Raw genomic sequence first — 23,272 nt, forward strand, 5'->3', positions numbered from 1 at the left:
GGTCCTTAATACACAAGTAAAGAATAAAGTTACTTATTCTCTACTGTAAGAAGTGCCACATTGCCCACTATTTGGGTCCTGTGCCCAGATTGTGACCATGCATGGCAGAGGTGAGATTCCCCCAACTCCAATTTGCTACACTCTCCAAGAGAGATAATTGTGATCAGAGGTGGAACTAGGGGAGGGTGTGAGCAGGGTCACTGCCCAGGGAGTAACCTGACTGGGGGCACGGAAATCTCATTTAGTGCATATGTTGCGGCACTGCATTGATTGACCGGTCAATCTGCACTGCTGCCTGTCACAGTGACATCCTGATCGGGCACTGTGATCAGCTATAGCACTGACCCAGGTGAGATAGTTCAGCACTTTACAAGGAGGGAACAGATGTTGTGGGTGACAGATGCTGGAGGTAGGCCAAGACTGTTGGCCAGAGTAACGTGGAGACTTACTGCACTCTGCATGCCCATCCTCTCCCTGACATCAGGGGAAGGAAGTGGCCCTGGGGTGTGTGTAGGTATGCCAGATGTCAGTGTATGCATAAGTAAGTATGCCTGTGTAGTGGGAGGTGTAGGGGCGTTAAGCTGGAGGACTTAAAACAGGCACAAAAGCACATAGATACCTCTGATTATACCGCACCAAATGCTGATAATATCATGCTGTAGCTGCACTTTACAGAAGATGATGCAGATGTCATCATTGGTTGGTGGGTTCATTAAATCAATCCATCATATCATAACCACACTGTGCATATGATGTACTGAATCAGTAACACCAGGAAGACATCTCCATGTTAGGAGTAGAGTTGAAGTTAACAGAATATGTCCAGCACTGTGGTGTGTAGCCCATAAATAATAATTGTGCACATTACCAGAACAACATACTGTCAACTGCAAGATCATTTTGCTGCTTGTAGCGTATGCTCATCCTGTACAGTGTTGTAGTAGATCCGTCTCTTCAGTGTTCACTGCAACAAAAGTAAGACATTGCATTAATATTACAGACGTTTGGGGGCTGAAATCTCACTTCGCTGCGGACAATTTCCCTTTGCATAAGATTCTTGTGATTATGTCAATGATGATCAATAACTGCATCATAACACAGCCGCTCTATACAGAAGATGTACTTGCTCTCAATGGTCATGGAGGTAATACGTCACACAATGTACAGATATAGCAAGGATTATTTCTCCCACTGGTGCATTATGGCATTATGATGGGAAATGTTGTGAGATTCTGCATTATCAGCATCACTGAATCTTTTGGAAATTAAGTGATATTCTATGTTTTAATGCAATATTATGGATGATCAGCCGGTAAAATAATAATAGCTTGCTGTATCTGTAGCCATGCTCTACCCATGATGTGCTGAACCAATGACTGCAGAGAGATTCAGAGTGGTAAACATGACTGGAACGCATCTCTGAATAATGGGCAGCAAAGCAGTGCAGAATAGGAGGTGAAAGTATTTAAAATGGAAGATCCTTAGTAGCTGTGTGGGGAGTAGACAGTACAGACTGACCAAGTAAATGGTAAAAGGAGTAACTTCAACATTACTTGGCTTTGTTCTCCACATTGAAGCTTTCCTCCTCTTTAAATCACTAATACTGATGCCATGTGTAACCTGTACTGAAAGTTATATAATCTACTGGCCTAGATGAAACCATATGATGCAAACAGGATCCATCCCACTCCAGATTCATAGAATTGAACCACCTCAACCTTTCATAACAATCACATAGAACTGCAGCTGTGCGCTACTGCACATGTTCTTGTTATGAATGGTAGTAGATGTGGTCCTTGGGTCTTTACTTCATACTGTAGCCACCCTCTACTCATGATGTATTGAATCAACGAAAACTTGCATGGTTCAGATCACAGGAAGGGGTAGAGTAGAGATGAAAATATTCAATGTGAAACCCGTAGCAGCCGGATTGTGTGGAGTCAATAAAACGACAAATACTAAATGGTAAATGAGAAATATACACATTGCTTATCTGTCTCTGTGTAGTAATTTTCCTTCTCTTCAACTGTCCTTCAAATTTTCTCTTTTGCAAGAAAAGGAACACATGGCTTCAATATTCACTTCTGTTCTGCAGTCATCCCTCCTGAAATAAAAGTTAAGCATTGCATTGTTATTATGTTACTACATACAATAAACCTTGCTCCAAACCATTTGATGCAAAGCAAATCCACCTCCCACCCACAGCTGTGCTCCTTCTAGAGCATGCATGTCAAACTCCAGTCCTCGAGGGTCCCAAACAGGCCAGGTTTTCAGTAGGGATATCCTGAAAACCTGGCCTGTTTGCTGCCCTCGAGGACTGGAGTTTGACATCCTTGTTCTTGAGCTTCTACCACGCAAGTCATCCATGTGAGTGACACTGTACTGCAGTCCTGGTCTGCACACAATCTACTGAATCAATGACATCACACTGTAAAGGCAATCTACAAGATGTATTAGTTGTCCACACTTCCGAAATGTTACTTTTATGTCCAAATCACTTATTCCCATGACCTGATATTTGTATTTGTTATTTATAGGATTGTCACAAAGAGTTGATGAGGTCACCAAATGATAGTATGTAGAGAGAAAGAGAGATCTCAGAACAGAGCCCTGATGTATACCCACAGACAGATCAATAGAAGACGAAGACATGTTAGCAACAGAGATGGAGAATGTGTGACAGGAAAGTTATGATGAAAACCAGGATAGAACTGTGTTACGGATACCAAGAGAGAGTTTAGAATATGAAGGAGGAGAGTGATTGAGAGCATCAAACGCAGCAGATAGATCAAGTAGGATTAGTAGGGAAAAGTGACCTTGGGAATTTGCTTTAAGCACAGTCTGTAGAACGAGCTGTACGAAAGGCAGGTTGTAAAGGATCCAGGAGGGAATGTGATTTAAGAATGTTGACATTCTAGCAATTAGGAGACAAACAGCAGGAGGGATACAGGGCGGTAGTTAGTAAGGCACATAGGGTGTAGGTTGTTTCTGAGAAAAGGGTGACCACTACAGGCTTAAAGTAAGAGGGTAAAGAGCCAGAGAATAGGGAGGAATTGAAGATGTGGGTGAGAGTGGGGACTAAGAGATGCAGTAAGGTGTGAGGGGATACGATCTAGAGGGCATGTGGTAGAGGGAGAAGAGAAGATGATTAGCTTCCAGCTCTGTAAGAGAAGAAAAGGAGTCAAATGCAGAAGGAGAATTAGGTAGAAGGAGAGAAGGGGGAAGGGACAGAAGGAATCTCCTTGTGGGTGGCATCCACCTTGCCTCTGAAGTAGTCAAATGCTTGAGGAGAAGTGAAGGAAGGATGGCAAGTGTGAGGAGAAGGTTAGTGGAGGGAGTCAAATACAGGGAAAAAAAGACAGCGTAAATTAAATTTGAGTGTTGATGAATGTGAAAAAAAAGTAGTGTGGTTTGGCCACAGAGAGCAGCTTTATACAGGACTGGAGACATTTTTACTGTAGAAAAATCAAATATCAATTGTGTGATTTCCTTCATAGGCATTAAGAACAGCGAGTGGAAGTGTGATGAACATGTTTGGGAATTTAGCCAAGGGTGTGGGCTAGAGGGACAAGTGTGTCAGAGCCTAGAGGGGGCATATAGATAGGAGGATAGCATTGTAAGAGTTAATAAGATTGTTAGTTTAAGCGGAAAGAGAGAGAGAGCAGAGAGGTTAGAGTAGATGTCAGAGGAGAGTTTAATTAAGCAGAGGCAAATCAGTGGGACAGGTAAGATGGGGTGAGGGGAATGACTGATTGTGAATGATGAGAGCAGAAGAGGTCATGTACAACTAGAGCCTTGTTAGTCAGAGAACGGACATTCCAGATGGCATAGGAGAAGGGAAGAGAAAAGTAAGGAAAGGAATGTGGATTACATTAGATAGGTTAACACTCTTAGCAGGGAGGCAGAGGCAGGGAGGCCCGATGTGTATATGAGCAGGTTCAAGATTATAAGAGATATCCCACACATCAGCAAACATAGAAGGAGACACAGAGATAGGTGTAGAGAGAGACAGAGATAGCTCTATGTAGAGAGAGAGGGACGTAGAGAGAATGAGACAGATAGGCGCAGAGAGAGGGGGCGCAGAGAGAGGAGGCGCCAAAAGAGGGGGCGCAGAGAGAGGGGGCACAGAGAATAGGATATTAAAGAGTGCTTTTCATTGAGCAGTGCAGAAATAGCTGCAATAGAGGTCTGTACAAATGGTGCAGTGTGTAGACACATGCAAAGGTAGGGGAAGGAAAGAGGAGAACATGTGGATAAAAGCAGGAGTGTGGAAGTTAGAGAAATTAGAAAAGTTTAACAGAGGAGTGAGGAAACAGCAAGCAGAAAGAACAAGAGAGAGGTTACATTGGGATGACGTTCTGTGGTAAAGAGAAAATGCTAGGAGAGAGCTTTCAAATATTAGAGGACATGAATTGAGGCAGCAAATGTATAAATCAAAACCTGAGGGGGAGGTATAGCACGAAAGCTTGCACAGCAGATTATAGTCTTAATGTTGCGTGTACCTGTCAGGGTATTCAAGAAGTTAAATTCTCACAAGTGCAGAGTTCATGATGAAATGCTGAATCTAGTCCCCCTCCAATTTAATTTTAATATAACTTTTCCATTCTTCATTACTGCAAAAAGCAAACAAAACAAAACCACATTGCATTACTATTTTCAAAATGGATTGAATGGCATATTCAACAGTGACTGTGTGATGCCAATATTCCCCACTCACTCGTAGTGAAGCACATATTGTACTAGTGTTGAAAGTAGGCCGGTAGAGTCAGGTACGCAGTACTGATAAAACAATAAGTGCCCGTCGTAAGTACCAGCTCCGCAACAGTGCGGGCATCACATTAGTGACGTGGATGAACATATATGGATAAGCCCATATTAAGGCATCACGTGACCAGAGCCGTCACTGACTGGGTATACGTAAAGACGCAGGGAGATGCAAGGAAAGGGAGGGAGAGAGACAGGGAGAAGATGTGAAACGGAGGAAGGCACGGATGGAGGGAGTTCTTCCGAGCTTCTGCGGGCCTCTCTCTTTCACTGGTGCATGCCGGGAGCTGGTCCCAACATCCACAAAGTGTGTGTGTATTATTGGTTGTATTTTATGGGGGTAGGAGGGTAGTGTGTATATTGTGTGTGTGGGAGTATTATATTGTGTGTAGAGGTGCAGAGGAGAGTACTAGATTGTGTATCTTGTGTAAGGGTGTTGTGTATATTGTGTTTGGAGCTATAATATTATTGGGGAGATTAGTATTGAGGAGGTATTATAGTGTGTATTGTGGGGAGTATTAGTGTGTGTATTGTTTGTGGGTGACAGATGCTGGGGGTATGCAGCAATCCCTGCACTGAGGTCCGAGGCGGCTCTGCATCGCTCGCACGCACTGTGGACGACCAAGCATGTGCCCATGATAATCATGGCCTTAGAGGGATGAGTGTGTCAGAGCCTAGAAGGGGTATATATATAATGGAGGAGGGAGGAGGAAGGAGGAGGAGGGAGGAGGAGATGATAGCATTGTAAAAGTTAACAAGATAGTTAGTTTAAGCAGAAAGTGAGGAGAGGTTAGAGATAAGGGTAGATGTCAGAGGAGAGAGTTCAATTAAGCTGAGGTATCGAGTAGGACAGGGGTGAGGGGAATGAGAGGTGGTGGATGAGAGCAGAAGAGGTCATGTACAAATAGACCTTGTTAGTCAGAGAGCAGTCATTCCAGAGGGCACGTGAGAAGTGAAGAGTAAAGTGAGACATGGAATGTGGATTACATTAGATGGGTTAATACGCTTAGCAGGGAGGTGGAGAGAGAGAGGCAAGAGGCAGAGAGTGGTGCAGGGGTTGAGGAAGAGATGTTGCATGTACCTTATCAGAACATTAAAGAACATCAATTCACACTGGTGCAGAGTTGATGATGAATCCAGTTCACCTCCAATTCAATTTTAACAGAAATGTTTCATTCTTCATTACTGAAAAAAAAGAAAAGTAAAAAACATTTCATTACTATTTTCAAAATGGATTGAATTCCCCCAACAATGACTATGTGTTACCAATATATCCCTCTCAGTCCCACTGCAGCATATACGGTACCAGTGTGAAAGTAGGAAGGTACACAGTACCGGTAAAACAATACGTGCCGGTACTATGCACCATATGAATTATAAGGGGATGTAAATCTCCCAGTCTCTCTCCATATCCGCAACAGAGCGGGCTCCGGTCAGTGGCATGGATGCCCATATATGGGTATGCTCATATTTGGGCATCCCATGTCACTGACCGGAGCCGGCTCTGAGTATAGGGATATATGCGGAGACGCAGAGGTGCAAGGAAATGGGAGGAGGCACGGTGAGAAACAGGGAGAGACCACAGGAAGATAGAGGGCAACAACTTCCACAAGGTACTTGTATGGGTATAATTGTTTGTATTTTGTGCAGAGGGGGTAATTTCAGATAAAATACAATTCTCCACCCTCTACGAAACAATTCCACTTTGTTCAGTAAGCCAGAAAGTCTTGGTCCCATGTGGACTGAATTTAATGCAAATAAGGTCCTTAATACACAAGTAAAGAATAAAGTTACTTATTCTCTACTGTAAGAAGTGCCACATTGCCCACTATTTGGGTCCTGTGCCCAGATTGTGACCATGCATGGCAGAGGTGAGATTCCCCCAACTCCAATTTGCTACACTCTCCAAGAGAGATAATTGTGATCAGAGGTGGAACTAGGGGAGGGTGTGAGCAGGGTCACTGCCCAGGGAGTAACCTGACTGGGGGCACGGAAATCTCATTTAGTGCATATGTTGCGGCACTGCATTGATTGACCGGTCAATCTGCACTGCTGCCTGTCACAGTGACATCCTGATCGGGCACTGTGATCAGCTATAGCACTGACCCAGGTGAGATAGTTCAGCACTTTACAAGGAGGGAACAGATGTTGTGGGTGACAGATGCTGGAGGTAGGCCAAGACTGTTGGCCAGAGTAACGTGGAGACTTACTGCACTCTGCATGCCCATCCTCTCCCTGACATCAGGGGAAGGAAGTGGCCCTGGGGTGTGTGTAGGTATGCCAGATGTCAGTGTATGCATAAGTAAGTATGCCTGTGTAGTGGGAGGTGTAGGGGCGTTAAGCTGGAGGACTTAAAACAGGCACAAAAGCACATAGATACCTCTGATTATACCGCACCAAATGCTGATAATATCATGCTGTAGCTGCACTTTACAGAAGATGATGCAGATGTCATCATTGGTTGGTGGGTTCATTAAATCAATCCATCATATCATAACCACACTGTGCATATGATGTACTGAATCAGTAACACCAGGAAGACATCTCCATGTTAGGAGTAGAGTTGAAGTTAACAGAATATGTCCAGCACTGTGGTGTGTAGCCCATAAATAATAATTGTGCACATTACCAGAACAACATACTGTCAACTGCAAGATCATTTTGCTGCTTGTAGCGTATGCTCATCCTGTACAGTGTTGTAGTAGATCCGTCTCTTCAGTGTTCACTGCAACAAAAGTAAGACATTGCATTAATATTACAGACGTTTGGGGGCTGAAATCTCACTTCGCTGCGGACAATTTCCCTTTGCATAAGATTCTTGTGATTATGTCAATGATGATCAATAACTGCATCATAACACAGCCGCTCTATACAGAAGATGTACTTGCTCTCAATGGTCATGGAGGTAATACGTCACACAATGTACAGATATAGCAAGGATTATTTCTCCCACTGGTGCATTATGGCATTATGATGGGAAATGTTGTGAGATTCTGCATTATCAGCATCACTGAATCTTTTGGAAATTAAGTGATATTCTATGTTTTAATGCAATATTATGGATGATCAGCCGGTAAAATAATAATAGCTTGCTGTATCTGTAGCCATGCTCTACCCATGATGTGCTGAACCAATGACTGCAGAGAGATTCAGAGTGGTAAACATGACTGGAACGCATCTCTGAATAATGGGCAGCAAAGCAGTGCAGAATAGGAGGTGAAAGTATTTAAAATGGAAGATCCTTAGCAGCTGTGTGGGGAGTAGACAGTACAGACTGACCAAGTAAATGGTAAAAGGAGTAACTTCAACATTACTTGGCTTTGTTCTCCACATTGAAGCTTTCCTCCTCTTTAAATCACTAATACTGATGCCATGTGTAACCTGTACTGAAAGTTATATAATCTACTGGCCTAGATGAAACCATATGATGCAAACAGGATCCATCCCACTCCAGATTCATAGAATTGAACCACCTCAACCTTTCATAACAATCACATAGAACTGCAGCTGTGCGCTACTGCACATGTTCTTGTTATGAATGGTAGTAGATGTGGTCCTTGGGTCTTTACTTCATACTGTAGCCACCCTCTACTCATGATGTATTGAATCAACGAAAACTTGCATGGTTCAGATCACAGGAAGGGGTAGAGTAGAGATGAAAATATTCAATGTGAAACCCGTAGCAGCCGGATTGTGTGGAGTCAATAAAATGACAAATACTAAATGGTAAATGAGAAATATACACATTGCTTATCTGTCTCTGTGTAGTAATTTTCCTTCTCTTCAACTGTCCTTCAAATTTTCTCTTTTGCAAGAAAAGGAACACATGGCTTCAATATTCACTTCTGTTCTGCAGTCATCCCTCCTGAAATAAAAGTTAAGCATTGCATTGTTATTATGTTACTACATACAATAAACCTTGCTCCAAACCATTTGATGCAAAGCAAATCCACCTCCCACCCACAGCTGTGCTCCTTCTAGAGCATGCATGTCAAACTCCAGTCCTCGAGGGTCCCAAACAGGCCAGGTTTTCAGTAGGGATATCCTGAAAACCTGGCCTGTTTGCTGCCCTCGAGGACTGGAGTTTGACATCCTTGTTCTTGAGCTTCTACCACGCAAGTCATCCATGTGAGTGACACTGTACTGCAGTCCTGGTCTGCACACAATCTACTGAATCAATGACATCACACTGTAAAGGCAATCTACAAGATGTATTAGTTGTCCACACTTCCGAAATGTTACTTTTATGTCCAAATCACTTATTCCCATGACCTGATATTTGTATTTGTTATTTATAGGATTGTCACAAAGAGTTGATGAGGTCACCAAATGATAGTATGTAGAGAGAAAGAGAGATCTCAGAACAGAGCCCTGATGTATACCCACAGACAGATCAATAGAAGACGAAGACATGTTAGCAACAGAGATGGAGAATGTGTGACAGGAAAGTTATGATGAAAACCAGGATAGAACTGTGTTACGGATACCAAGAGAGAGTTTAGAATATGAAGGAGGAGAGTGATTGAGAGCATCAAACGCAGCAGATAGATCAAGTAGGATTAGTAGGGAAAAGTGACCTTGGGAATTTGCTTTAAGCACAGTCTGTAGAACGAGCTGTACGAAAGGCAGGTTGTAAAGGATCCAGGAGGGAATGTGATTTAAGAATGTTGACATTCTAGCAATTAGGAGACAAACAGCAGGAGGGATACAGGGCGGTAGTTAGTAAGGCACATAGGGTGTAGGTTGTTTCTGAGAAAAGGGTGACCACTACAGGCTTAAAGTAAGAGGGTAAAGAGCCAGAGAATAGGGAGGAATTGAAGATGTGGGTGAGAGTGGGGACTAAGAGATGCAGTAAGGTGTGAGGGGATACGATCTAGAGGGCATGTGGTAGAGGGAGAAGAGAAGATGATTAGCTTCCAGCTCTGTAAGAGAAGAAAAGGAGTCAAATGCAGAAGGAGAATTAGGTAGAAGGAGAGAAGGGGGAAGGGACAGAAGGAATCTCCTTGTGGGTGGCATCCACCTTGCCTCTGAAGTAGTCAAATGCTTGAGGAGAAGTGAAGGAAGGATGGCAAGTGTGAGGAGAAGGTTAGTGGAGGGAGTCAAATACAGGGAAAAAAAGACAGCGTAAATTAAATTTGAGTGTTGATGAATGTGAAAAAAAAGTAGTGTGGTTTGGCCACAGAGAGCAGCTTTATACAGGACTGGAGACATTTTTACTGTAGAAAAATCAAATATCAATTGTGTGATTTCCTTCATAGGCATTAAGAACAGCGAGTGGAAGTGTGATGAACATGTTTGGGAATTTAGCCAAGGGTGTGGGCTAGAGGGACAAGTGTGTCAGAGCCTAGAGGGGGCATATAGATAGGAGGATAGCATTGTAAGAGTTAATAAGATTGTTAGTTTAAGCGGAAAGAGAGAGAGAGCAGAGAGGTTAGAGTAGATGTCAGAGGAGAGTTTAATTAAGCAGAGGCAAATCAGTGGGACAGGTAAGATGGGGTGAGGGGAATGACTGATTGTGAATGATGAGAGCAGAAGAGGTCATGTACAACTAGAGCCTTGTTAGTCAGAGAACGGACATTCCAGATGGCATAGGAGAAGGGAAGAGAAAAGTAAGGAAAGGAATGTGGATTACATTAGATAGGTTAACACTCTTAGCAGGGAGGCAGAGGCAGGGAGGCCCGATGTGTATATGAGCAGGTTCAAGATTATAAGAGATATCCCACACATCAGCAAACATAGAAGGAGACACAGAGATAGGTGTAGAGAGAGACAGAGATAGCTCTATGTAGAGAGAGAGGGACGTAGAGAGAATGAGACAGATAGGCGCAGAGAGAGGGGGCGCAGAGAGAGGAGGCGCCAAAAGAGGGGGCGCAGAGAGAGGGGGCACAGAGAATAGGATATTAAAGAGTGCTTTTCATTGAGCAGTGCAGAAATAGCTGCAATAGAGGTCTGTACAAATGGTGCAGTGTGTAGACACATGCAAAGGTAGGGGAAGGAAAGAGGAGAACATGTGGATAAAAGCAGGAGTGTGGAAGTTAGAGAAATTAGAAAAGTTTAACAGAGGAGTGAGGAAACAGCAAGCAGAAAGAACAAGAGAGAGGTTACATTGGGATGACGTTCTGTGGTAAAGAGAAAATGCTAGGAGAGAGCTTTCAAATATTAGAGGACATGAATTGAGGCAGCAAATGTATAAATCAAAACCTGAGGGGGAGGTATAGCACGAAAGCTTGCACAGCAGATTATAGTCTTAATGTTGCGTGTACCTGTCAGGGTATTCAAGAAGTTAAATTCTCACAAGTGCAGAGTTCATGATGAAATGCTGAATCTAGTCCCCCTCCAATTTAATTTTAATATAACTTTTCCATTCTTCATTACTGCAAAAAGCAAACAAAACAAAACCACATTGCATTACTATTTTCAAAATGGATTGAATGGCATATTCAACAGTGACTGTGTGATGCCAATATTCCCCACTCACTCGTAGTGAAGCACATATTGTACTAGTGTTGAAAGTAGGCCGGTAGAGTCAGGTACGCAGTACTGATAAAACAATAAGTGCCCGTCGTAAGTACCAGCTCCGCAACAGTGCGGGCATCACATTAGTGACGTGGATGAACATATATGGATAAGCCCATATTAAGGCATCACGTGACCAGAGCCGTCACTGACTGGGTATACGTAAAGACGCAGGGAGATGCAAAGAAAGGGAGGGAGAGAGACAGGGAGAAGATGTGAAACGGAGGAAGGCACGGATGGAGGGAGTTCTTCCGAGCTTCTGCGGGCCTCTCTCTTTCACTGGTGCATGCCGGGAGCTGGTCCCAACATCCACAAAGTGTGTGTGTATTATTGGTTGTATTTTATGGGGGTAGGAGGGTAGTGTGTATATTGTGTGTGTGGGAGTATTATATTGTGTGTAGAGGTGCAGAGGAGAGTACTAGATTGTGTATCTTGTGTAAGGGTGTTGTGTATATTGTGTTTGGAGCTATAATATTATTGGGGAGATTAGTATTGAGGAGGTATTATAGTGTGTATTGTGGGGAGTATTAGTGTGTGTATTGTTTGTGGGTGACAGATGCTGGGGGTATGCAGCAATCCCTGCACTGAGGTCCGAGGCGGCTCTGCATCGCTCGCACGCACTGTGGACGACCAAGCATGTGCCCATGATAATCATGGCCTTAGAGGGATGAGTGTGTCAGAGCCTAGAAGGGGTATATATATATATAATGGAGGAGGGAGGAGGAAGGAGGAGGAGGGAGGAGGAGATGATAGCATTGTAAAAGTTAACAAGATAGTTAGTTTAAGCAGAAAGTGAGGAGAGGTTAGAGATAAGGGTAGATGTCAGAGGAGAGAGTTCAATTAAGCTGAGGTATCGAGTAGGACAGGGGTGAGGGGAATGAGAGGTGGTGGATGAGAGCAGAAGAGGTCATGTACAAATAGACCTTGTTAGTCAGAGAGCAGTCATTCCAGAGGGCACGTGAGAAGTGAAGAGTAAAGTGAGACATGGAATGTGGATTACATTAGATGGGTTAATACGCTTAGCAGGGAGGTGGAGAGAGAGAGGCAAGAGGCAGAGAGTGGTGCAGGGGTTGAGGAAGAGATGTTGCATGTACCTTATCAGAACATTAAAGAACATCAATTCACACTGGTGCAGAGTTGATGATGAATCCAGTTCACCTCCAATTCAATTTTAACAGAAATGTTTCATTCTTCATTACTGAAAAAAAAGAAAAGTAAAAAACATTTCATTACTATTTTCAAAATGGATTGAATTCCCCCAACAATGACTATGTGTTACCAATATATCCCTCTCAGTCCCACTGCAGCATATACTGTACCAGTGTGAAAGTAGGAAGGTACACAGTACCGGTAAAACAATACGTGCCGGTACTATGCACCATATGAATTATAAGGGGATGTAAATCTCCCAGTCTCTCTCCATATCCGCAACAGAGCGGGCTCCGGTCAGTGGCATGGATGCCCATATATGGGTATGCTCATATTTGGGCATCCCATGTCACTGACCGGAGCCGGCTCTGAGTATAGGGATATATGCGGAGACGCAGAGGTGCAAGGAAATGGGAGGAGGCACGGTGAGAAACAGGGAGAGACCACAGGAAGATAGAGGGCAACAACTTCCACAAGGTACTTGTATGGGTATAATTGTTTGTATTTTGTGCAGAGGGGGTAATTTCAGATAAAATACAATTCTCCACCCTCTACGAAACAATTCCACTTTGTTCAGTAAGCCAGAAAGTCTTGGTCCCATGTGGACTGAATTTAATGCAAATAAGGTCCTTAATACACAAGTAAAGAATAAAGTTACTTATTCTCTACTGTAAGAAGTGCCACATTGCCCACTATTTGGGTCCTGTGCCCAGATTGTGACCATGCATGGCAGAGGTGAGATTCCCCCAACTCCAATTTGCTACACTCTCCAAGAGAGATAATTGTGATCAGAGGTGGAACTAGGGGAGGGTGTGAGCAGGGTCACTGCCCAGAGAGTAACCTGACTGGGGGCACGGAAATCTCATTTAGTGCATATGTTGCGGCACTGCATTGATTGACCGGTCAATCTGCACTGCTGCCTGTCACAGTGACATCCTGATCGGGCACTGTGATCAGCTATAGCACTGACCCAGGTGAGATAGTTCAGCACTTTACAAGGAGGGAACAGATGTTGTGGGTGACAGATGCTGGAGGTAGGCCAAGACTGTTGGCCAGAGTAACGTGGAGACTTACTGCACTCTGCATGCCCATCCTCTCCCTGACATCAGGGGAAGGAAGTGGCCCTGGGGTGTGTGTAGGTATGCCAGATGTCAGTGTATGCATAAGTAAGTATGCCTGTGTAGTGGGAGGTGTAGGGGCGTTAAGCTGGAGGACTTAAAACAGGCACAAAAGCACATAGATACCTCTGATTATACCGCACCAAATGCTGATAATATCATGCTGTAGCTGCACTTTACAGAAGATGATGCAGATGTCATCATTGGTTGGTGGGTTCATTAAATCAATCCATCATATCATAACCACACTGTGCATATGATGTACTGAATCAGTAACACCAGGAAGACATCTCCATGTTAGGAGTAGAGTTGAAGTTAACAGAATATGTCCAGCACTGTGGTGTGTAGCCCATAAATAATAATTGTGCACATTACCAGAACAACATACTGTCAACTGCAAGATCATTTTGCTGCTTGTAGCGTATGCTCATCCTGTACAGTGTTGTAGTAGATCCGTCTCTTCAGTGTTCACTGCAACAAAAGTAAGACATTGCATTAATATTACAGACGTTTGGGGGCTGAAATCTCACTTCGCTGCGGACAATTTCCCTTTGCATAAGATTCTTGTGATTACTGCTGCGGCACAGTTTATTCGAGCATTTGCCCGTTCTGTGCCGCAGCAGTAGCCTGGCGCGCGCCCGAGTGTGACGGGCGCGCGCCGAAGCAGCGGAAGAGCGCCCTCCGATCGGGGCGCTCTCCCTCCCGCTGCCGGGTCCGCCGGGTCCCCCGGAACCCCCTGCCGCTGTCCCGCGATCGCGGGACACCAGGGCTCCCTCGGGGAGCCCCTGGACGTGCGTGCAGGGGGCGCACGCTCCCGAAGACGCGTTACCGCGCGTCTATGACGCGCGGCACGCCGAGGGGCGGCCACTAGCAAGCCGGGAAATCTCCCGGCTTGCGGATCTGGCCGCAGTGCAATTAAATGTGTCGCCAGTGTATGTCAATGATGATCAATAACTGCATCATAACACAGCCGCTCTATACAGAAGATGTACTTGCTCTCAATGGTCATGGAGGTAATACGTCACACAATGTACAGATATAGCAAGGATTATTTCTCCCACTGGTGCATTATGGCATTATGATGGGAAATGTTGTGAGATTCTGCATTATCAGCATCACTGAATCTTTTGGAAATTAAGTGATATTCTATGTTTTAATGCAATATTATGGATGATCAGCCGGTAAAATAATAATAGCTTGCTGTATCTGTAGCCATGCTCTACCCATGATGTGCTGAACCAATGACTGCAGAGAGATTCAGAGTGGTAAACATGACTGGAACGCATCTCTGAATAATGGGCAGCAAAGCAGTGCAGAATAGGAGGTGAAAGTATTTAAAATGGAAGATCCTTAGCAGCTGTGTGGGGAGTAGACAGTACAGACTGACCAAGTAAATGGTAAAAGGAGTAACTTCAACATTACTTGGCTTTGTTCTCCACATTGAAGCTTTCCTCCTCTTTAAATCACTAATACTGATGCCATGTGTAACCTGTACTGAGAGTTATATAATCTACTGGCCTAGATGAAACCATATGATGCAAACAGGATCCATCCCACTCCAGATTCATAGAATTGAACCACCTCAATCTTTCATAACAATCACATAGAACTGCAGCTGTGCGCTACTGCACATGTTCTTGTTATGAATGGTAGTAGATGTGGTCCTTGGGTCTTTACTTCATACTGTAGCCACCCTCTACTCATGATGTATTGAATCAACGAAAACTTGCATGGTTCAGATCACAGGAAGGGGTAGAGTAGAGATGAAAATATTCAATGTGAAACCCGTAGCAGCCGGATTGTGTGGAGTCAATAAAACGACAAATACTAAATGGTAAATGAGAAATATACACATTGCTTATCTGTCTCTGTGTAGTAATTTTCCTTCTCTTCAACTGTCCTTCAAATTTTCTCTTTTGCAAGAAAAGGAACACATGGCTTCAATATTCACTTCTGTTCTGCAGTCATCCCTCCTGAAATAAAAGTTAAGCATTGCATTGTTATTATGATAATACATACAATAAACCTTGCTCCAAACCATTTGATGCAAAGCAAATCCACCTCCCACCCACAGCTGTGCTCCTTCTAGAGCATGCATGTCAAACTCCAGTCCTCGAGGGTCCCAAACAGGCCAGGTTTTCAGTAGGGATATCCTGAAAACCTGGCCTGTTTGCTGCCCTCGAGGACTGGAGTTTGACATCCTTGTTCTTGAGCTTCTACCACGCAAGTCATCCATGTGAGTGACACTGTACTGCAGTCCTGGTCTGCACACAATCTACTGAATCAATGACATCACACTGTAAAGGCAATCTACAAGATGTATTAGTTGTCCACACTTCCGAAATGTTACTTTTATGTCCAAATCACTTATTCCCATGACCTGATATTTGTATTTGTTATTTATAGGATTGTCACAAAGAGTTGATGAGGTCACCAAATGATAGTATGTAGAGAGAAAGAGAGATCTCAGAACAGAGCCCTGATGTATACCCACAGACAGATCAATAGAAGACGAAGACATGTTAGCAACAGAGATGGAGAATGTGTGACAGGAAAGTTATGATGAAAACCAGGATAGAACTGTGTTACGGATACCAAGAGAGAGTTTAGAATATGAAGGAGGAGAGTGATTGAGAGCATCAAACGCAGCAGATAGATCAAGTAGGATTAGTAGGGAAAAGTGACCTTGGGAATTTGCTTTAAGCACAGTCTGTAGAACGAGCTGTACGAAAGGCAGGTTGTAAAGGATCCAGGAGGGCATGTGATTTAAGAATGTTGACATTCTAGCAATTAGGAGACAAACAGCAGGAGGGATATAGGGCGGTAGTTAGTAAGGCACATAGGGTGTAGGTTGTTTCTGAGAAAAGGGTGACCACTACAGGCTTAAAGTAAGAGGGTAAAGAGCCAGAGAATAGGGAGGACTTGAAGATGTGGGTGAGAGTGGGGACTAAGAGATGCAGTAAGGTGTGAGGGGATACGATCTAGAGGGCATGTGGTAGAGGGAGAAGAGAAGATGATTAGCTTCCAGCTCTGTAAGAGAAGAAAAGGAGTCAAATGCAGAAGGAGAATTAGGTAGAAGGAGAGAAGGGGGAAGGGACAGAAGGAATCTCCTTGTGGGTGGCATCCACCTTGCCTCTGAAGTAGTCAAATGCTTGAGGAGAAGTGAAGGAAGGATGGCAAGTGTGAGAAGAAGGTTAGTGGAGGGAGTCAAATACAGGGGAAAAAAGACAGCGTAAATTAAATTTGTGTGTTGATGAATGTGGAAAAAAAAGTAGTGTGGTTTGGCCCCAGAGAGCAGCTTTATACAGGACTGGAGACATTTTTACTGTAGAAAAATCAAACATCAAGTGTGAGATTTCCTTCATAGGCATTAAGAACAGTGAGTGGAAGTGTGATGAACATGTTTGGGAATTTAGCCAAGGGTGTGGGTTAGAGGGACGTGTGTGTCAGAGCTTGAAGGGGCATATAGAGGATAGCATTGTAAGAGTTAATAAGATTGTCAGTTTAAGCAGAAAGAGAGAGAGAGCAGAGAGGTTAGAGTAGATGTCAGAGGAGAGTTTAATTAAGCAGAGGAAAATCAGTGGGACAGGTAAGATGGGGTGAGGGGAATGACTGATTGTGAATGATGAGAGCAGAAGAGGTCATGTACAACTAGAGCCTTGTTAGTCAGAGAACGGACATTCCAGAGGGCATAGGAGAAGGGAAGAGAAAAGTAAGGAAAGGAATGTGGATTACATTAGATAGGTTAACACTCTTAGCAGGGAGGCAGAGGCAGGGAGACCCGATGTGTATATGAGCAGGTTCAAGATTATAAGAGATATCCCACACATCAGCAAACATAGAAGGAGACACAGAGATAGGTGTAGAGAGAGACAGAGATAGCTCTATGTAGAGAGAGAGGGACGTAGAGAGAATGAGACAGATAGGCGCAGAGAGAGAGGGGGCGCAGAGAGAGAGGGGGCGCAGAGAGAGAGGGGGCGCAGAGAGAGAGGGGGCGCAGAGAGAGAGGGGGCGCAGAGAGAGAGGGGGCGCAGAGAGAGAGGGGGCGCAGAGAGAGAGGGGGCGCAGAGAGAGAGGGGGCGCAGAGAGAGAGGGGGCGCAGAGAGAGAGGGGGCGCAGAGAGAGAGGGGGCGCAGAGAATAGGATGTACATGAGTGCTTTTCATTGAGCAGTGCAGAAATAGCTGCAATAGAGGTCTGTACAAATGGTGCAGTGTGTAGACACATGCAAAGGTAGGGGAAGGAAAGAGGAGAACATGTGGATAAAAGCAGGAGTGTGGAAGTTAGAGAAATTAGAAAAGTTTAACAGAAAAGTGAGGAAACAGCAAGCAGAGAGAACAAGAGAGAGGTTACATTGGGATGACGTTCTGTGGTAGAGAGAAAATGCTAGGAGAGAGCTTTCAAATATTAGAGGACATGACTTGAGGGAGCAAATGTATAAATCAAAACCTGAGGGGGAGGTATAGCACGAAAGCTTGCACAGCAGATTATAGTCTTAAAGTTGCGTGTACCTCTCAGGGCATTCAAGAAGGTAAATTCTCACAAGTGCAGAGTTCATGATGAAATGCTGAATCCAGTTCCCCTCCAATTTAATTTTAATATAACTTATCCATTCTTCATTACTGCAAAAAGCAAACAAAACAAAACCACATTGCATTACTATTTTCAAAATGGATTGAATGGCATATTCAACAGTGACTGTGTGATGCCAATATTCCCCACTCACTCGTAGTGAAGCACTTATTGTACTAGTGTTGAAAGTAGGCCGGTAGAGTCAGGTACGCAGTACTGAAAAAACAATAAGTGCGCGTCGTAAGTACCAGCTCCGCAACAGTGCGGGCATCACATTAGTGACGTGGATGAACATATATGGATAAGCCCATATTAAGGCATCACGTGACCAGAGCCGTCACTGACTGGGTATACGTAAAGACGCAGGGAGATGCAAGGAAAGGGAGGGAGAGAGACAGGGAGAAGATGGGAAACGGAGGGAGGCACGGATGGAGAGAGGGAGTTCTTCCGAGCTTCTGCTGGCCTCTCTCTTTCACTGGTGCATGCCGGGAGCTGGTCCCAACATCCACAAAGTGTGTGTGTATTATTGGTTGTATTTTATGGGGGTAGGAGGGTAGTGTGTATATTGTGTGTGTGGGAGTATTATATTGTGTGTAGAGGTGCAGAGGAGAGTACTAGATTGTGTATCTTGTGTAAGGGTGTTGTGTATATTGTGTTTGGAGCTATAATATTATTGGAGAGATTAGTATTGAGGAGGTATTATAGTGTGTATTGTGGGTAGTATTAGTGTGTGTATTGTTTGTGGGTGACAGATGCTGGGGTATGCAGCAATCCCTGCACTGAGGTCCGAGGCGGCTCTGCATCGCTCGCACGCACTGTGGATGACCAAGCATGTGCCCATGATAATCATGGCCTTAGAGGGATGAGTGTGTCAGAGCCTAGAAGGGGCATATAAATATATAATGGAGGAGGGAGGAGGGAGGAGGAGGAGATGATAGCATTGTAAAAGTTAACAAGATAGTTAGTTTAAGCAGAAAGTGAGGAGAGGTTAGAGATAAGGGTAGATGTCAGAGGAGAGAGTTCAATTAAGCTGAGGTATCGAGTAGGACAGGGGTGAGGGGAATGAGAAGTGGTGGATGATGAGAGCAGAAGAGGTCATGTACAAATAGACCTTGTTAGTCAGAGAGCAGACATTCCAGAGGGCACGTGAGAAGTGAAGAGTAAAGTGAGACATGGAATGTGGATTACATTAGATGGGTTAATACGCTTAGCAGGGAGGTGGAGAGAGAGAGGCAAGAGGCAGAGAGTGGTGTAGGGGTTGAGGAAGAGATGTTGCATGTACCTTATCAGAACATTAAAGAACATCAATTCACACTGGTGCAGAGTTGATGATGATTCCAGTTCACCTCCAATTCAATTTTAACAGAACTTTTTCATTCTTCATTACTGCAAAAAAAAAAAAGTATAAAACATTGCATTACTATTTTCAAAATGGATTGAATTCCCCCAACAATAACTATGTGTTACCAATATATCCCTCTCAGTCCCACTGCAGCACATACTGTACCAGTGTGAAAGTAGGAAGGTACACAGTAACGGTAAAACAATACGTGCCGGTACTATGCACCATATGAATTATAAGGGGATGTAAATCTCCCAGTCTCTCTCCATATCCGCAACAGAGTGGGCTCCGGTCAGTGGCATGGATGCCCATGTATGGATATGCTCATATTTGGGCATCCCATGTCACTGACCGGAGCCGGCTCTGAGTATAGGGATATATGCGGAGACGCAGAGGTGCAAGGAAATGGGAGGAGGCACGGTGAGAAACAGGGAGAGACCACAGGAAGATAGAGGGCAACAACTTCCACAAGGTACATGTATGTGTATAATTGTTTGTATTTTGTGCAGAGGGGGTAATTTCAGATAAAATACAATTCTCCACCCTCTACGAAACAATTCCACTTTGTTCAGTAAGCCAGAAAGTCTTGGTCCCATGGGGACTGAATTTTAATGCAAATAAGGTCCTTAATACACAAGTAAAGAATATAGTTACTTATTCTCTACTGTAAGAAGTGCCACATTGCCCACTATTTGGGTCCTGTGCCCAGATTGTGACCATGCATGGCAGAGGTGAGATTCCACCAACACCAATTTGCTACACTCTCCAAGAGAGATAATTGTGGTCAGAGGTGGAACTAGGGGAGGGGGTGAGCAGGGTCACTGCCCAGGGAGTAACCTGACAGGGGGCACGGAAATCTCATTTAGTGCATATGGTGCGGCACTGCATTGATTGACCGGTCAATCTGCACTGCTGCCTGTCACAGTGACATCATGATCGGGCACTGTGATCAGCTATAGCACTGACCCAGGTGAGATAGTTCAGCACTTTACAAGGAGGGAACAGATGTTGTGGGTGACAGATGCTGGGGGTAGGCCAAGACTGTTGGCCAGAGTAACGTGGAGACTTACTGCACTCTGCATGCCCATCCTCTCCCTGACATCAGGGGAAGGAAGTGGCCCTGGGGTGTGTGTAGGTATGCCAGATGTCAGTGTATGCATAAGTAAGTATGTCTGTGTAGTGGGAGGTGTAGGGGCGTTAAGCTGGAGGACTTAAAACAGGCACACATCTCACTTCGCTGCGGACAATTTCCCTTTGCATAAAATTCTTGTGATTATGTCAATGATGATCAATAACTGCATCATAACACAGCCGCTCTATACAGAAGATGTACTTGCTCTCAATGGTCATGGAGGTAATACGTCACACAATGTACAGATATAGCAAGGATTATTTCTCCCACTGGTGCATTATGGCATTATGATGGGAAATGTTGTGAGATTCTGCATTATCAGCATCACTGAATCTTTTGGAAATTAAGTGATATTCTATGTTTTAATGCAATATTATGGATGATCAGCAGGTAAAATAATAAAAGCTTTCTGTATCTGTAGCCATGCTCTACCCATGATGTGCTGAATCAATGACTGCAGAGAGATTCAGAGTGGTAAACATGACTGGAACGCATGTCTAAATAATGGGCAGCAAAGCAGTGCAGAATAGGAGGTGAAAGTATTTAAAATGGAAGACCCTTAGCAGCTGTGTGGGGAGTAGACAGTACAGACTGACCAAGTAAATGGTAAAAGGAGTAACTTCAACATTACTTGGCTTTGTTCTCCACATTGAAGCTTTCCTCCTCTTTACATCACTAATACTGATGCCATGTGTAACCTGTACTGAGAGTTATATAATCTACTGGCCTAGATGAAACCATGTGATGCAAACATGGTCCATCCCACACCAAATTCATAGAATTGAACCACCTCAACCTTTCATAACAATCACATAGAACTGCAGCTGTGCGCTACTGCACATGTTCTTGTTATGAATGGTAGTAGATGTGGTCCTTGGGTCTTTACTTCATACTGTAGCCACACTCTACTCATGATGTATTGAATCAATGAAAACTTGCATGGTTCAGATCACAGGAAGGGGTAGAGTAGAGATGAAAATGTTCAATGTGAAACCCGTAGCAGCCGGATTGTGTGGAGTCAATAAAACGACAAATACTAAATGGTAAATGAGAAATATACACATTGCTTATCTGTCTCTGTGTAGTAATTTTCATTCTGTTCAACTGTCCTTCAAATTTTCTCTTTTGCAAGAAAAGGAACACATGGCTTCAATATTCACTTCTGTTCTGCAGTCATCCCTCCTGAAATAAAAGTTAAGCATTGCATTGTTATTATGATAATACATACAATAAACCTTGCTCCAAACCATTTGATGCAAAGCAAATCCACCTCCCACCCACAGCTGTGCTCCGTCTAGAGCATGCATGTCAAACTCCAGTCCTCGAGGGTCCCAAACAGGCCAGGTTTTCAGTAGGGATATCCTGGAAACCTGGCCTGTTTGCTGCCCTCGAGGACTGGAGTTTGACATCCTTGTTCTTGAGCTTCTACCACGCAAGTCATCCATGTGAGTGACACTGTACTGCAGTCCTGGTCTGCACACAATCTACTGAATCAATGACATCACACTGTAAAGGCAATCTACAAGATGTATTAGTTGTCCACACTTCCGAAATGTTACTTTTATGTCCAAATCACTTATTCCCATGACCTGATATTTGTATTTGTTATTTATAGGATTTTCACATGTATTACTTCTGTGAAACGCTATATACATTAATAGTGCTATATAAATAAATACATACACATTTATATATAATAATAATAACAGCATGTTCTTTTAAAGCGCTGCTAGTTTTACGTAGCGCTATACAGAGACATTTTGCAGACACAAGTCCCTGCCCCATAGAGCTTACAATCTATGACATTGGTGCCTGAGGCACAGAGGATATGAAGTGACTTGCCCAAGGTCACACACACACAAATATATATACATAAATATATACATATATACACACACACACACACACACACACACATATATATGAAAACTAACACAGAAAAAAAGAATCCCCTGAATAGCACTCTAACATACACAAATTGTATCAATAAAGGTTTATTAATCACATACACATAAATGGTTAAAATGAGGAGCAGTGGTGACCTACAAAGCTGTTATAAACTGAACCTTAAGGTGTGGGGAAAAATGCTACACTGCAGTAATAAGTACAAAGTGTGTAAATAAAGTGTAGAGGCAAGAAATATATGGAAATGAGAACACTCAGACCGGCCGGTCAAGTACTACCTAAGTTGAAGCCCCCTGTGTGAAGTGCTTGTATGAAACTAGTGTATAACTAACAAGCAAATGCTTGTCCGGGGGCTTAACATATAGACAGTTGATAGATGTATTTGAAGTTGCATATTCTGTGCCGTGGATTAATCAGTATACTGAAAGCAACTGAAGATGGTACAGTAGCTGTGATAGGTTGGCCTCATAGCTCCTCCTTCAATGGAGGAATCGGCTCACAGAGCACTTAAATCCCTAAATGCCCAAAGAAAAAAATAAGCATGCAGTACTTAAAGTGAAAGTAAAATGAGAAATGAAATAAAATAAACACACACATTGAAAAATCACTCACCCGACTGAGAGCGCCTTCTACAGAGCGCTGTACCACTGCTCAGCTAGCAGCTAAAACTGTCTCATTTTCCCACCATTGAAGTTTACACATGTCCACGCCCCACTCTAACAAGACGCTGTGTACGGAAGCTCGCAGGAGACAAACTAGTGAGAGAAGGTGTAGC

At 43.7% G+C, this 23,272-nt stretch overlaps 1 long non-coding RNA gene across 1 annotated transcript in view; it reads right to left on the minus strand.

Moving 5' to 3' along the window:
- Positions 1 to 722: 722 nt before the first annotated feature.
- LOC142477709 (uncharacterized) overlaps positions 723 to 23,272 on the minus strand; it is an 86,788-nt gene continuing 64,238 nt past the window's right edge. Inside the window, exons 2-14 of the long non-coding RNA XR_012792625.1 lie at positions 21,655 to 21,774; positions 19,401 to 19,504; positions 18,058 to 18,168; positions 15,401 to 15,520; positions 13,923 to 14,018; positions 12,375 to 12,478; positions 11,028 to 11,138; positions 8,510 to 8,629; positions 7,394 to 7,489; positions 5,846 to 5,949; positions 4,503 to 4,613; positions 1,985 to 2,104; positions 723 to 964 (exon numbers count right to left, since the gene is read on the minus strand). This is a non-coding gene — a long non-coding RNA (uncharacterized LOC142477709). The remainder of the gene's footprint in view (positions 965 to 1,984; positions 2,105 to 4,502; positions 4,614 to 5,845; positions 5,950 to 7,393; positions 7,490 to 8,509; positions 8,630 to 11,027; positions 11,139 to 12,374; positions 12,479 to 13,922; positions 14,019 to 15,400; positions 15,521 to 18,057; positions 18,169 to 19,400; positions 19,505 to 21,654; positions 21,775 to 23,272) is intronic.

Source organism: Ascaphus truei, unplaced genomic scaffold (assembly GCF_040206685.1).
Source record: "Ascaphus truei isolate aAscTru1 unplaced genomic scaffold, aAscTru1.hap1 HAP1_SCAFFOLD_228, whole genome shotgun sequence".
Taxonomy (NCBI): Eukaryota; Metazoa; Chordata; class Amphibia; order Anura; family Ascaphidae; genus Ascaphus; species Ascaphus truei.